Source organism: Diabrotica virgifera, chromosome 7 (assembly GCF_917563875.1).
Source record: "Diabrotica virgifera virgifera chromosome 7, PGI_DIABVI_V3a".
NCBI classification, from domain to species: Eukaryota; Metazoa; Arthropoda; class Insecta; order Coleoptera; family Chrysomelidae; genus Diabrotica; species Diabrotica virgifera.
The window spans coordinates 164,002,287-164,018,112 of record NC_065449.1 but is presented as its reverse complement, the minus strand read 5'-3'; the positions used below and the strand labels follow the sequence as shown (position 1 = coordinate 164,018,112).

The following is a 15,826-nucleotide window of genomic DNA, read 5'->3' as shown; positions in this document are numbered from 1 at the left end:
GGAACATTCCATGAATGTTCTTTGGACATTCACAGTATATTTTTAGACTGAATGTCTTGTTAGAACCTTCCATGAATGTCTACGAACGTTCTTTGAACATTCACAGTATATTTTTTAGACATTCACTGAAATACATCGTCAGTAATGTGACAATACCTCCTATATTTTTTTCATGAGGTTTGCAGGAGACGTAAAACATTTTTTAAGGTCACTTTCTGTTTTCGTACGTATTCTGACTTTTTTTGTAGTAAATAGATAGTTGAATTTACTGCAAAACAAGTCAAAAAATATATGAAAACAGGAGGTGGCCGAAACAAGTTTTTAGTCTATCTTACAAATCTCTTGAAAAAAACAGATAGGAGGTATTGTCACATCACTGACGATACGTGGCCATACCAAATAATACATCCTTGATAAATATAAACATTTTTATTGCAAAAAATCTTTACATACATTTTTTAATGTAATTTACTGACATTCTTAAATATTATAAAAAAATGTGTCACATTTGCTTTGTAAACCTTTCTTTTGCTTTTCGTAGCCACATATTCCGTTTCCTTTCTGGTTTTTTGTAGACCACTTCTCTCAGCTGATTCTAAAAGAAAATAAATTAAAAGGTCATTTTTCTATCCTTTACAATTAACAATCAGAAGAAATATTATTTACAGGTAATAATACTCATAAATAATAATAATAAAAAAATAAATATTAAATAATATTTAAATAAATAATAAATAATATTTAATAAATAAAATAATAATAATGAACATTTTGTATTTTGACAACGACATCCAATGTGGAAGTAGAAACCTTAATAAAATTATTTTTTCAAGTAAATTGTGGCTTATTTCCCCATTAGAATAGTTAATTACAAAAAAGCCACAAAGAAATAGATTTTTCACAAACAAATAAGTATTTAGTATTCATTATATTTATTGTTTTTATTATTTACTTTAATGTCCTACTGGTACATTATTTGACAAATAATGACATTTCGAAGTCTGTTAAGTACGATATAACGCCCTTGGGCATTAAATTTAAATAACGACTTAGATAATGTCAAGTTGACAAATATCAACCTAAGTAAAACTATGGTTACCACAATTACGTTACTACTGTTACTGGTAAATGTACTTATTTAAAAACTAATCAATTCAAAATTCATTCAAATTTTTCGCATATAAAGAATAATTTAGTCGGACATTAAAAGTTGAAGGCACCACAGGTATTATAATAATAACGCTTTCGGTCAACGTATATCCCTCAGGCCGAAGGCCCTTGTTAAAAACACCATTGACCTCAAGCGTTATTATCCTTATAATACCCTTGGTACCTTAATAACTGTAACATAAGATTATACCTTAATTCTTGTTTTCTATTTCTGATGTTTTTATTTATTTACATTGAATATTAATCTGTTTTGTTGTATAATCTACTTCGCAATAATTATGTGATATATTTGACTTAAAATGAATTCAAAAATTTTTTGTAGTTGGGCAACAATGTCAACTTAGATCTCCGATGTAGATAATGAATTACAACAGTATCTATATTGTACGGACTATATTATTAATTAGGTTATGCATATACCTGTGTGACATAAGCTATTGGAACAGCACAGTCTCTCAAACGAACAGATGAAAGTGAAGTTCTGTCAATATCTTTTTCTAAAAAGTGTTTTGAACATACTCCTCTATTAACAAATCTGATCTATACTTCATGTCTTCTTCGCAGGATCTTCTGGAAAGCTAAAAATACAAAATATATGCATTACTAAGCATTATTAACAAATTTTAGTTTTACATAAAAAATATGATTAATGAACTCACAAAATATTATAAAACAGCTTAGAAATTGTTTATTAGTATAGTCGGTTCCCCAAACTCAGACACAACTGGCTAGTGATTTTAGTAGGTAATTTTTTTTGTTTTTGGCCAATTTTGCCAAAATTACAGTAATTATTAACTATTTAGTTATTATTTTTTTTTGCCAATTTTACCAAATTGGCAAAATTATTTACTAAAATCACTAGCCAGTTGTGTCTGAGACTCGGTAGTACTGAGACTGAGTTTAGCAAATCGACTATAATACTCTCTGTATTCATTAGTTGGTACTGCATAATATAGTGTGTGGTCTACCATCCTTTTAGTTTTATTTAGTTTTAATTATTTTAGTTTTACAAATCCTTTTGTTATTATCTCTATTTACTATTTTAGTTAGGAATAAGCGAAGTTTGTGGCTTATTCACAATTATTATTAAAATAATAAATGGATATGACCAATTATCAACTTATAAAATAAAAATTCTTCTGATTTATGCCTTTTATTCACTTTGTTATATCTACGTTATTTAAAAGATTTTTTATGAATAGTATTATTAGGGTATTAATAGTATTAATTTATTTTCTGAAATACAGGGCATGCCTTCGTTTACATATTTGCATACTAACCTTTTAATAGGGCTTTTCATTCACAGTCATTTGTTTCGAGCTTCTGTCATAATTGAAACGTTATTCCTGCAGATTTTTTTATCTACATTTGTTTCTGCTACTCCAACTGCGTTAAAAACAGGACACTATTTTATGCACTATGTTAATAATACTATTAAAGCTATTATAAAAGTATCCGAATTAAAAAAATATTCTTAAAAAGCACAAATAATACAAACAACGATCCACGGCAAGGCAAGGCCGGGCAGGGTAGCCAAGATGAGATGAAATGAAGATGCCAAGATGGCCGAAGCGAGGTCGTTGGTTGGTCGTTTTTAGTCACGTGATGCCCTCTCAAGCGCCATGCACAAAAATATATGCACGGCGAATTTGAAAATGAACGCAAAAGAAATAAATATAAATAATGCCTCTCTTGGGTTTTGCATAAGTTATAAGTATTTTTTTATTAACAAAATCGCATTCCAAATTGAATATTCGCGAACAATAATTTTTATTACATTTGTATGTTTATAATATTGTATTAATTGAACTTGGGAAACCCTTTAAATTTGACATATTATTGCACTGTAGGCTTAAAATGTCACTTAGTTTGTCTGGTATGTTATAAGTAATGTTGTATCTGTTACACGTATGTATTATTTCGCAACTTAAAATATAGGAACATTGGTAGTATGTTCACAGAATGTCTTATGGTAACATTCCAGGAATAATTTAAAAAAATGTTCACCGAATGTTCCCTAAATGTCCAGGACATTCAAATATTGATAGAACTTTGTTAGTACATTCCTGGAATGTTGTTAGGGTTGTGTCTGAGTTTGGGGAACCGACTATACTAATAAACAATTTCTAAGCTGTTTTATAATAATTTTGTGAGTTTATTAATAATATTTTTTATTTAAAACTAAAATTTGTTAATAATGCTTAGTAATGCATATATTTTGTATTTTTAGCTTTCCAGAAGATCCTGCGAAGAAGACATGAAGTATAGATCAGATTTGTTAATAGAGGAGTATGTTCAAAACACTTTTTAGAAAAAGATATTGACAGAACTTCACTTTCATCTATTCGTTTGAGAGACTGTGCTGTTCCAATAGCTTATGTCACACAGGTATATGCATAACCTAATTAATAATACAGTCCGTACAATATAGATACTGTTGTAATTCATTATCTACATCGGAGATCTAAGTTGACATTGTTGTCCAACTACAAAAAATTTTTGAATTCATTTTAAGTCAAATATATCACATAATTATTGCAAAGTAGATTATACAACAAAACAGATTAATATTCAATGTAAATAAATAAAAACATCAGAAATCGAAAACAAGAATTAAGGTATAATCTTATGTTACAGTTATTAAGGTACCAAGGGTATTATAAGGATAATAACGCTTAAGGTCAATGGTGTTTTTAACAAGGGCCTTCTGCCTGAGGGATATACATTAACCGAAAGCGTTATTATTATAATACCTGTGGTGCCTTCAACGTTTAATGTCCGACTAAATTATTCTTTGTATGTGAAAAATTTGAATGGATTTTGAATCGATTAGTTTTTAAATAAGTACATTTACCAGTAACAGCAGTAACGTAATTGTGGTAACCATAGTTTTACTTAGGTTGATATTTGTCAACTTGACAGTATCTAAGTCGTTATTTAAATTTAATGCCCAAGGGCGTTATATCGTACTTAACAGACTTCGAAATGTCATTATTTGTCAAATAATGTACCAGTAGGACATTAAAGTAAATAATAAAAACAATAAATATAATGAATACTAAATACTTATTTGTTTGTGAAAAATCTATTTCTTTGTGGCTTTTTTGTAATTAATTATTCTAATGGGGAAATAAGCCACAATTTACTTGAAAAAATAATTTTATTAAGGTTTCTACTTCCACATCGGATGTCGTTGTCAAAATACAAAATGTTCATTATTATTATTTTATTTATTAAATATTATTTATTATTTATTTAAATATTCAATATTAATTTTTTTATTATTATTATTTATGCGTATTATTACCTGTAAATAATATTTCTTCTGATTGTTAATTGTAAAGGATAGAAAAATTACCTTTTATTTTATTTTCTTTTAGAATCAGCTGAGAGAAGTGGTCTACAAAAAACCAGAAAGGAAACGGAATATGTGGCTACGAAAAGCAAAAGAAAGGTTTACAAAGCAAATGTGACACATTTTTTTATAATATTTAGGAATGTCAGCAAATTACATTAAAAAATGTATGTAAAGATTTTTTGCAATAAATATATTTATATTTATCAAGGATGTATTACTTGGTATGGCCATATATCGTCAGTGATGTGACAATACCTCCTATCTGTTTTTTTCAAGAGATTTGTAAGATAGACTAAAAACTTGTTTCGGCCACCTCCTGTTTTCATATATTTTTTGACTTGTTTTGCAGTAAATTCAACTATCTATTTACTACAAAAAAAGTCAGAATACGTACAAAAACAGAAAGTGACCTTAAAAAATGTTTTTCGTCTCCTGCAAACCTCATGAAAAAACATGTAGGAGGTATTGTCACATTACTGACGATATATTTCAGTGAATGTCTAAAAAATATACTGTGAATGTTCAAAGAACGTTCGTAGACATTCATGGAATGTTCTAACAAGACATTCAGTCTAAAAATATACTGTGAATGTCCAAAGAACATTCATGGAATGTTCCAACAAGACATTCAGTCTAAAAAATAGACTGTGAATGTCCAAAGAACATTCGTAGACATTCATGGAATGTTCCAACAGAACATTCTAAGAATATTTAAAATGCTGGCACAGCACTTTCCTGGGACTTTCCAGGGACATTCGTGTGCATTTGGAGACATTCCAGGAATGTTTTCAATGTCCTGTGTGTACGTTCTAGGAACATTCATGGAATGTTTTGTGTTATTAGGGATAAGATTAGATTTGATCAACAAAAAGCTTCTCGTAACAAAAATTATTCCAATTTTCGATTCCACCCAAGAATCAAAAATCTCTCAAATGTCCAATTTTCTGATGACGAATTAAAACTCTTAAACCTCGGCCTCAAACACTCCATTCCTAGCAATTTATCTATCAAAGATCTTGAGAGTCTATCCATAGAGACCGACATGGTTATTCAAAATCTTTCCATTTCACTCACACAAAAAACTTCAATCAGAAACTCTTGCATCCAAACTATCAACAAATTCAAAACGAAACTTCTTTCCAACAATAACTCTTCTCTTACCAACATCAGTTCCTCTTCTACTTCTACACAAACTTCTTCATCTCTCTCTTTTCCCAATTTCTCATATAAGTCTAAATCCCTTCTCTCCACACTCAAGTCTATCAAAAATAAGATCCAAAACCACCACCTCATCTTCAGCAAAGCAGATCAGGGCAACTGCCTTGTTATTTTAGACCAACAATTATACATTGACAAAGTCACCTCCTTCCTAGACAACAATAACTTTACTCTTCTTCCCGTTGATCCCTCTAAATCTTTTGTTTCGAAGATGAAAACCAACTTAAAACAATTTACTGATTTCTTTTCTGAATTTGAAGCACCATATACTAAAATTCCATCAAATCCACTCACCCCCAGGTTATACGGTTTACCAAAGATACACAAAGTTGACATTCCTATTCGTCCCGTTGTCAGCTTCATTAACACTCCAGTTTCTATTTTATCTAAATTCATTCTTAACACCATTAAAAACTTTATCAAATTTACCCCACAGTTTACTGCTTTGAATTCTCGCCAATTAGTTGAAAAACTTCAACTTGTCAATCTTAATCCAAATATTGTTATGCTTTCTTTTGATGTTAGCAATTTATTTACTTCAGTACCAAAAAATGAATCGATTAGTCTGGTTAATTCACTCCTCTTAAATAATTCTGTCACTTCCACCACCACTTCGTCTATTATAAACATTCTCAAAATTTGTCTATCTCAAGATTACTTTGTTTTTAATAACAACTTTTATCAACAACCTGACGGTTTAGCAATGGGTAGTTGCTTATCCCCTTTCTTAGCTGATGTTTTTATGGGTCACTTAGAATCCAACTATATCATAAAAAATCCAGAGATCTTACACTGGTTCCGTTATGTTGATGACATTTTAGTCCTCATTTCTGGTAACTCTGATTCAGCTCACAACTTACTTCACAAAATTAATCAAATCCATCCTAATATCACCTTTACCATGGAACTAGAATCTTCTAACTCCATTAACTTTCTGGATTTATCTATTACCAGACTACATGACCACTTCAACTTTGGTATCTACCGTAAACCAACACAGACAGATCATGTTATCCATTCTACTTCTAATCACCCTTTATCATATAAACTCTCTGCTTTTCGCAGTTTTATACATAGATTAAACTCTATTCCTTTATCCGTAACTGAATTCAACAAAGAGTTGAATATTATCAAACAGATTGCAGTCAACAATGGTTATGACCCAGACATCATCAGTAAACTTCAACAAAAAAGAGAACTCAAGTTACTACAACAATCCGCTTCCTCTACATCATCCACAACTACTCCCATCTATGCCTCCTTACCATTCAATAACTCCAAATTATCTGAAAGAGTCAAACATATAATTTCCAATTCTTGTGACAACATAAAAATATCTTTCAAAGTTAATAACACTCTCAGCAAAAGTTTAACTAATACCAAAAGATCCTATCCATTATATGAACCGGAGTGGGGTATACAGACTCTCTTGTTTAGATTGTGATGCCACCTACATCGGCAGAACTTACAGTTCCCTGTCTACTCGATCTGCAGAACACAGCAAGAGAGATACCACTTCTGCCTTTTCACACCATTTAAAAGTCAATAAACATGAACTTAAGATACCTGAAAGTGTCCAGTTGATACACAATATTCAACAAAACAATACACTCCGTTTAGACTTATACGAAGATTTGGAGATTGTCAAGGGCCTGAAGAAGAGTCCCAACTGTGTCAATAGACAAACATCCCTTAACCGCAACTTTGTCCCCATTCATCGCCAATTATTCTCATAATTCCTATTTTTTCAACTTCCTCTTTTTATCCTATTCTTTCTCTTTTAACTTACTCTCCCTTCTTCAAAATTTCCTCTTTCCTTCACTGCTTCCAAACTCCTTTACCCGACTAACATTATTAATTACTGAACCCTATTAACCATCACCTCATTAATTCACCCTACTATCTTTTCACTTCTTTTTCATTTCATTACTTCGTTCAGTTTAATTCCACACCTCATCTTTTCTTTATCCCTCTCTTTCCCTTAAAATTCTTGTTTTTATACCTTACACCACAGCCCTCTACTTTTTGTCTTTGACTTTTTCCAAGTAAAATTTTTTACCTCTCCAACTAACATCCCATCACTTAATTTCAGTTCTCACATTCAGATCCATTATCATTACAATTAAATTATATCAATATTATTTTTCTTACTTTGGTTTTATTTTATTCAGTACACTTTCAATATTATTTTCATTTTAATTTCATTCTTGTATCAACTGGACTTAACAGCTATAATCATACTTTTCTTTATCTCTAACTTCACATACCCTCACTTTGTCACAAGAATTCTCTCAAAACTTTTGAAAAAAAATTAAAAAATAAAACATCTCATAATAATTACAATCCTTTTCATTCACATATTACACACTTTTAATTATTTGACTGTATCCTAACTCAAATCCATTATTTACAAAAAAAAAATTTGCATTTATTTTTAAATAACAACATTTTCCTTTTACATATACAACCACCAATACAATATAGACTAGATTAAATTGCCTACCAATTTATTCATTTTGTACAATAACATTCCAACTAATACTTATTCTTTCTCTTCTCTCACCTTCATCTATTTTTATCTTTTTATCATTATTGACAGCAGCTTAACTTTCTTTCTATCAATTTGATCAATCTAATGTTATAGTATACAGTCAATATAAATAATCTTATATTCTAAATTAATTTTGTATATCCCAATTTTTTTTCAAAAACCAATAGATTTAAAATGTTAGACATTTTCAGATATTAAAAATTTTTATCATTTGTTGTGGGTCATGACCTTTTGGTTAATTAACTTTGAAAATCGACTACCTTTTTCTCTACTGTCAATGTCACTTCAAACAGTTCCTTACACACTTGTGACACTTTATAGTCAAAGTTGGCCTAAGATGGTTGATTGAGGTTTTGGTAGGGTTTCACCATGTTCCCATAGGCTATATCCTTTAACATCGGCGTTTAGCCTGTTTAATATTATTTTTAAATAATGAATTTTAAATTCAACCATTGTTTGGTTCTGGGGCTATTTAGCAAGTATACACGTAAGTAATCTAACCACACTTTTTTAGCTTTTTAAAAATTTCAACCATCTTTCAATTCTAATAGTGGGATTACTTATTTTATTGTAGATTCACTGATGATGGACCGATAGGTCTGAAAACGTTCTGAATTGGACATATTTTATTCAATCCATTGGGATTTTTTAAGTTTTAATAAATATACCAATTTACATAGAAGTGGTTTTACTTCTTGTTAGAGTTTTTTAAATATAATTTACTAAAATTACATAAATCATCAGTATAAATTAAAAAAATAATAAATAAGTAAAACTAAAACAATATATTACAAAATTTAAATAAATTGAAAATAATCAGCCTTAAGAAAGAATAAATTTAATATTAAGCTGCTACATATGATACCCAAATATAGATAAAAATACTACTTTTATGTAAGAGCACTGTAATTTCTTAGTTATTGATTAAGAAATTCTTCCACTGAATAATATGGTCTTCAGATAGATAAGCTTTCGTCATTTTACGGAACTTGGGAAAAGTGTTGCAGATTTAAGTTACAGAGGGAGATGGTTGTATAGTTCTTTTGCAGAGTATTTTTTTATTACAACAATAAGATGCTTAAGACAGATTCCACAACGAGTCGTTGAACGAGCAGGTAGTTCTGTATTTTATCGTGCTTTTAAAAACGCAGTAAAAAACAGTGTCATTAGTGAACCTTTTCCACAAATTGATGTATGTATAATTCATTCATTATTAGTTGAGGTTTATTTCTTGTTTTTACTGTTAAAAATATAAAAGAAAAATTTAAATAGGATTGCCTTACAAGCGGCAATCTATTTTTATTTTAAAATGGATGAAAAACGAAACTTTTACCATAACACATAAAAACTAAATTATAATTTCAAGCTAACAACGCAATTGCTTTTGACTACATGAGCAGTGGCGTAGCAAACACACTAACAGAAAATATGTCTCAGTTTCAAACATCAAACCAATCCTATTCGTCAGCTGCGAAAGCTATTCCGCGGCCAACACTCCCTAGCAAATATGATGCCATTGTGATGCATGCCGAAGACAACCTGAAATTGCATGATTACGTTAAAGTTATAGGTGATATTATACCCTAATAACACAAAACATTCCATGAACGTTCCTAGAATGTACACACAGGACATTGAAAACATTCCTGGAATGTCCCCAAATGCACATGAATGTCCCTGGAAAGTGCTGTGTCAGCATTTTAAATATTCTTAGAATGTTCTGTTGGAACATTCCATGAATGTCTACGAATGTTCTTTGGACATTCACAGTCTATTTTTTAGACTGAATGTCTTGTTGGAACATTCCATGAATGTTCTTTGGACATTCACAGTATATTTTTAGACTGAATGTCTTGTTAGAACATTCCATGAATGTCTACGAACGTTCTTTGAACATTCACAGTATATTTTTTAGACATTTACTGAAATATATCGTCAGTAATGTGACAATACCTCCTATATGTTTTTTCATGAGGTTTGCAGGAGACGAAAAACATTTTTTAAGGTCACTTTCTGTTTTCGTACGTATTCTGACTTTTTTTGTAGTAAATAGATAGTTGAATTTACTGCAAAACAAGTCAAAAAATATATGAAAACAGGAGGTGGCCGAAACAAGTTTTTAGTCTATCTTACAAATCTCTTGAAAAAAACAGATAGGAGGTATTGTCACATCACTGACGATATGTGGCCATACCAAATAATACATCCTTGATAAATATAAACATTTTTATTGCAAAAAATCTTTACATACATTTTTTAATGTAATTTACTGACATTCCTAAATATTATTAAAAAATGTGTCACATTTGTTTGTAAACCTTTCTTTTCCTTTTCGTAGCCACATATTCCGTTTCCTTTCTGGTTTTTTGTAGACCACTTCTCTCAGCTGATTCTAAAAGAAAATAAAATAAAAAGTAATTTAGAAAAAAAGAAAATAAAAAGAAATATTATTTACAGGTAATAATACGCATAAATAATAATAATAAAAAAATAAATATTAAATAATATTTAAATAAATAATAAATAATATTTAATAAATAAAATAATAATAATGAACATTTTGTATTTTGACAACGACCTCCGATGTGGAAGTAGAAACCTTAATAAAATTATTTTTTCAAATAAATTGTGGCTTATTTCCCCATTAGAATAGTTAATTACAAAAAAGCCACCAAGAAATAGATTTTTCACAAACAAATAAGTATTTAGTATTCATTATATTTATTGTTTTTATTATTTACTTTAATGTCCTACTGGTACATTATTTGACAAATAATGACATTTCGAAGTCTGTTAAGTACGATATAACGCCCTTGGGCATTAAATTTAAATAACGACTTAGATACTGTCAAGTTGACAAATATCAACCTAAGTAAAACTATGGTTACCACAATTACGTTACTACTGTTACTGGTAAATGTACTTACTTAAAAACTAATCAATTCAAAATTCATTCAAATTTTTCATATAAAGAATAATTTAGTCAGACATTAAACGTTGAAGGCACCACAGGTATTATAATAATAACGCTTTCAGTCAACGTATATCCCTCAGGCCGAAGGCCCTTGTTAAAAACACCATTGACCTCAAGCGTTATTATCCTTATAACACCCTTGGTACCTTAATAACTGTAACATAAGATTATACCTTAATTCTTGTTTTCTATTTCTGATGTTTTTATTTATTTACATTGAATATTAATCTGTTTTGTTGTATAATCTACTTCGCAATAATTATGTGATATATTTGACTTAGAATGAATTCAAAAATTTTTTGTAGTTGGGCAACAATGTCAACTTAGATCTCCGATGTAGATAATGAATTACAACAGTATCTATATTGTACGGACTGTATTATTAATTAGGTTATGCATATACCTGTGTAACATAAGCTATTGGAACAGCACAGTCTCTCAAACGAACAGATGAAAGTAAAGTTCTGTCAATATCTTTTTCTAAAAAGTGTTTTGAACATACTCCTCTATTAACAAATCTGATCTATACTTCATATCTTCTTCGCAGGATCTTCTGGAAAGCTAAAAATACAAAATATATGCATTACTAAGCATTATTAACAAATTTTAGTTTTAAATAAAAAATATGATTAATGAACTCACAAAAAACTGGCTAGTGATTTTAGTAGGTAATTTTTTTTGTTTTTGGCTAATTTTGCCAAAATTACAGTAATTATTAACTATTTAGTTATTATTTTTTTTGCCAATTTTACCAAATTGGCAAAATTATTTACTAAAATCACTAGCCAGTTGTGTCTGAGACTCAGTAGTACCGAGACTGAGTTTAGCAAATCGACTATAATATTCTGTGTATTCATTAGTTGGTACTGCATATTATAGTGTGTGGTCTACCATCCTATTTATAAACGCATACATTAGCAAAAACGCAAAAAGAATTATTTTAGTTTTACAAATCCTTTTGTTATTATCTCTATTTACTGTTTTAGTTAGGAATAAGTGAAGTTTGTGGCTTATTCACAATTAATATTAAAATAATAAATGGATATGACCAATAATTAACTTATAAAATAAAATAATAATTCTTCTGATTTATGCCTTTTATTCACTTTGTTATATCTACGTTACTTAAAAGATTTTTTATGAATAGTATTATTAGGGTATTAATAGTATTAATTTATTTTCTGAAATACAGGACATGCCTTTGTTTACATATTTGCATACTAACCTTTTAATAGGGCTTTTCATTCAGTCATTTGTTTCGAGCTTCTGTCATAATTGAAACGTTATTCCTGCTATTTTTTTATCTACATTTGTTTCTGCTACTCCAACTGCGTTAAAAACAGGACACCATTTTATGCACTATGTTAATAATACTATTAAAGCTATTATAAAAGTACCCGAATTAAAAAAATATTCTTAAAAAGCACAAATAATACAAACAACGATCCACGGCAAGGCAAGGTGGCCAAGATGAAGATGCCAAGATGGCCGAAGCGAGGTCGTTGGTTGGTCGTTTTTAGTCACGTGATGCCCTCTCAAGCGCCATGCACAAAAATATATGCACGGCGAATTTGAAAATGAATGTAAAAGAAATAAATATAAATGCCTCTCTTGGGTTTTGCATAAGTTATAAGTATTTTTTTTATTAACAAAATCACATTCAAAATTGAATATTCGCGAACAATAATTTTTATTACATTTGTATGTTTATAATATTGTATTAATTGAACTTGGGAAACTCTTTAAATTTGACATATTATTGCACTGTAGGCCTAAAATGTCACTTAGTTTGTCTGGTATGTTATAAGTAATGCTGTATCTGTTACACGTATGTATTATTTCGCAACTTAAAATATAGGAACATTGGTAGTATGTTCACAGAATGTCTTATGGTAACATTCCAGGAATAATTTAAACAGATGTTCACCGAATGTTCCCTAAATATCCAGGACATTCAAATATTGATAGAACTTTGGTAGTACATTCCTGAAATGTTGTGTGTTGTTAGGGTAGGTCCTAAGCACGTCTCTTTTGCATCTAGGATATCAAACAATCGTATTTGTATCTATCTTTCTAGCTCTAACCTTGTCGACCAGCTTATAGATTCACCTCCCTTAGTACAGATATGAAATGTTTCTTTAAATATCCGAAGACTAATTTCCCCTGCTAAAAGAATAATTATATCTAACGTTCCACCGTTCATACCACATGACTTAGTTGAAAATAGCATTAAAAATCTTGGACTTCGCATCGCATCTCCTTTATCCTATTTAGGAGCAGGCATTCCTGGGGACGAATATTCACATGTATTAAGTTTCAGACGCCAAGTCTATGTTTACCCTACCTCCGAAAATTTTGAATTACAAACATCAGTACTTATTTCCTTCGAAGATTATGAACACAGAATCTTCTTTTCTACAGATAAAGTACATTGTTTTATCTGTAAACAAACCGGACATATAGCCTCCAACTGTCCAAATCCTTCAATTGACTTAGAAATTTCATGTCCCTCTACACATAATGCCAAAGATCCACAAACCGAGAATATGGACTCCAACACTGACACTACACAATCAGACCAAATCTCTATAACACAAGTTTCTCAAAAACGAGGCAACTCTAAAATAGAAACTCATAGTGAACAAGCAAGCCCTGAAATTTCTGAGAAAGAAATTCAACCATCGTTAGAGATGCCTCCCCCTGTATCAGCTTCCTCCGAAAAAGTTCACAAAGCAAAAAAAAGCACAAAGCTGATATTCAAACAGAATCAGTATTAACCGAAACCACCAAGAGAACAATCCAAGAAGCATACAAATAAAATCCACAAACTTTTAAGATACCCATAGATAATTTCGTTTTCTTCCTTGAAAATACCTTCGGATATCCTGATCCTTATTCGGAAGCGAAAAAGCTCACGGATGATGTAAAAAGTCTACTTTTAAACCTACATGCTATATACCCAACCCTTTTAGATAGAACGGTAAAAAACCGATTTACCCGTTTAAGTAAAAAGATCAAAAAGCAACTAGAACTAGAAAGCTCTGAAGCCGCAAGTTTAGCAGACTTAAGTTCATCATGCGAACAATCTGACGATGAGTACCTTTCCGATCGATCTCAAAGGTCGCAGCACTCACAAATCTCCCATTTTAATACATCCCATTCAGTTTAATTCAATGGAATTGTGATGGGTTTTACCCTCATCTAGAAAATCTTCAACTGCTTGTTTCTGATACTTCACCAGATATCATTTGTTTCCAAGAAACCAATTTTACTAGTAACCATAACCCATACCTTAAAAATTATGCTTCCTATCACTTTATACGAACATCACATGCACGAGCTAGTGGTGGTAGCTCTATATTTATTTCTACAGATATATTCCACCAAGAATTCCACTTAACAACAACTCTAGAAGCCGTCGCCGTAACTGCCTGGTGACCAAATAAAATTGTAATTTGTAACGTATATATTCCTCCACATCACACCCTAACTGCTCTGGAAATTACAAGCCTAACTAACCAACTTCCTGAACCTTTTATCATAGTTGGAGATTTTAATGCACATAGCACTATGTGGGGCTCCAGTAATACTTTCGGTAGAGGTAAAATGATCGAAAATATCATAATCAATTCCAACCTTAATTTTCTAAACACTGGAAGCAGCACATACTTTCATATCCAAACGGGTACATTCTCTTCCATTGATTTGAGCATCTGTAATCCAGAATTATCTACACATCTTACATTGAAAACACTGAAAAGCCTCTATGGCAGCAACCATTTTCCCATTTTAATTTCTAACAATGATAACTCACAAAGACAAAGCAAAATTAAGTGGAAAATTGCTCACGCTGATTGGGATCTATTTAGTTTAACTGTCAACGAACAGACTTAATATGCTGATTGATTGCATTATAACTTCTGCTGAAAAATGTATCGGTAAATACTACATCGATCCGTCTAAAAAATGTGTTCCGTGGTGGAATGAATCGTGTAAACTAGCTGTAAAAGATTGTAAAATAGCATTAAACCGATTCCGTAAAACTAGAAACCAAGCGGATCTAATAAATTTTAAAAAAACTAAGAGCTAAATCTAAGCGAATTGTCAAAGAAAGCAAAAAGGACTCATGGAACAAATACATCAGTAGCATAACTTTTGACACACCTCCTAGTCAAATATGGACTAAAATAAAACAGATGAAAGGTAGATATACAACACATAAAATTCCAGCCGTTATAGAAGATAATAATGTCATAACTGACGATCAGCAGATGTAAATACACTTGCCAAATACTTCTCAAGTAAAACAAAATATAATAATAGCGCGTCTGGAACAATAAATATATCAAACAAATGTTTTGCACATAGGGATGCAAATTATTCCAATGATCACCCTGTCAATCTCCCACTAAAGATCGGCGAATTACTCGAAGCTGTTAATTCCCTAAAACATAGTGCTGAAGGGCCGGATGACATTCTATCGATATTTCTAAAACATCTTCATGAAGATTCCCTAATAAAGTTACTAGAATTCTACAACAACAGGCTAGGTAAC

General features: G+C 30.5%; 2 long non-coding RNA genes across 2 annotated transcripts; one reads left to right on the top strand and one right to left on the bottom strand.

Annotated features, from left to right (window-relative positions):
- Positions 1-414: 414 nt before the first annotated feature.
- Positions 415-13,695, bottom strand: LOC126888856 (uncharacterized). Its single transcript, XR_007699680.1, has 3 exons — positions 12,497-13,695; positions 1,591-1,748; positions 415-595 (listed from the first exon to the last, which is right to left on the bottom strand). It is a non-coding gene; the product is annotated as an uncharacterized LOC126888856 (long non-coding RNA).
- Positions 3,230-4,731, top strand: LOC126888857 (uncharacterized). Its single transcript, XR_007699681.1, has 2 exons — positions 3,230-3,558; positions 4,551-4,731. It is a non-coding gene; the product is annotated as an uncharacterized LOC126888857 (long non-coding RNA).
- Positions 13,696-15,826: the final 2,131 nt, after the last annotated feature.